Raw genomic sequence first — 1,537 nt, forward strand, 5'->3', positions numbered from 1 at the left:
TAACAACCAAGTATGTACGTACGATTCGTCTCGACCGCTGGGGATATTCACTGACACACGTGAAATGATAAAAGATTCTTTTTCGTTCTGTAAAACTGTGCCGACCGACGGACGCACGTAGATCTCTCTGCCTCATGCGCTCTTCCTCTTATCGTCGTCGTCGTCGCTCTCGCTACAATCTATCCTCATGGAATAAATGTTGATTCATTGTAGTCGATCTGCGACGTCGCGACGATATGAGAAAACGTTAGAGACGGAGTTCTTAAAGATTCAGTGTATTCGTATAGTGTGTATAATTTTTATATTATATATGAACGGTCGTTTCTAAATTCTTTTTGTTAATTTTTACATTTATCATGTACAAAAAATACACAACCCGAGTATCGGTACGATCACTCAAACACCGGGCGTCGATCCCAATGTTTTACGATAATAATCGTTGAACAATACATACGTACACGTCGTGTGCGAAGTGTTATTTCGAAAAAAAAATCGATCTCGTTTAGAACGTTCGAATTCGTGACCGTTATGTGTCATTATGTGAAGACGCCTCCGCCGCCGCCGCCGCCGCCGCCGCTGTCGTCGCGTTATATATTATAGCGCACGCACGCGCGCGCGCGTGCTTAAAGCGCGTTTGTGTCTCATATAAATTTTTATAAGAGTCAACCGTTAAAATCTATCGCGTCTAACGCGATCGACGATACGGTGAGACCGTCGTTTCATACTGTGCGTATATTGTACATGCATGCATAAGTTTGTGTGTATTTTATATGCGAATATGAAACGAGAAGAGTAATTGACGACTTCAACAAGTCTCGGTTAGCTCCCTGGTTGATCCTGCCAGTAGTTATATGCTTGTCTCAAAGATTAAGCCATGCATGTCTCAGTGCAAGCCGTATTAAGGCGATACCGCGAATGGCTCAATATATCAGTTTTGGTTCCTTAGATCTTACTCAGTTACTTGGATAACTGTGGTAATTCTAGAGCTAATACATGCAATCAGAACTCTGACCAGTGATGGGATGAGTGCTTTTATTAGATCAAAACCAATCGACGGAGGGCGTCTCGTCCGAAGTCGTTAATTTTGATGAATCTGGATAACTTTTGCCGATCGCATGGTCCAGTACCGGCGACGCATCTTTCAAATGTCTGCCTTATCAACTTTCGATGGTAGTTTCTGCGACTACCATGGTTGTCACGGGTAACGGGGAATCAGGGTTCGATTCGGAGAGGGAGCCTGAGAAACGGCTACCACATCCAAGGAAGGCAGCAGGCGCGCAAATTACCCACTCCCGGCACGGGGAGGTAGTGACGAAAAATAACGATACGGGACTCTTTCGAGGCCTCGTAATCGGAATGAGTACACTTTAAATATTTTAACGAGGAACAATTGGAGGGCAAGTCTGGTGCCAGCAGCCGCGGTAATTCCAGCTCCAATAGCGTATACTAAAATTGTTGCGGTTAAAAAGCTCGTAGTTGCATTTGTGCGCCGCGCTGTCGGTGCACCGCATCCGCGGTGATACTGACCCGTCTGCGG

At 45.2% G+C, this 1,537-nt stretch overlaps 1 non-coding gene across 1 annotated transcript in view; it reads left to right on the forward strand.

Moving 5' to 3' along the window:
• Positions 1-824: 824 nt before the first annotated feature.
• LOC125076518 overlaps positions 825-1,537 on the forward strand; it is a 1,898-nt gene continuing 1,185 nt past the window's right edge. The window contains exon 1 of the ribosomal RNA XR_007120475.1: positions 825-1,537. This exon is cut by the window's right edge and continues 1,185 nt beyond it. This is a non-coding gene — a ribosomal RNA (small subunit ribosomal RNA).

Source organism: Vanessa atalanta, unplaced genomic scaffold (assembly GCF_905147765.1).
Source record: "Vanessa atalanta unplaced genomic scaffold, ilVanAtal1.2, whole genome shotgun sequence".
Taxonomy (NCBI): Eukaryota; Metazoa; Arthropoda; class Insecta; order Lepidoptera; family Nymphalidae; genus Vanessa; species Vanessa atalanta.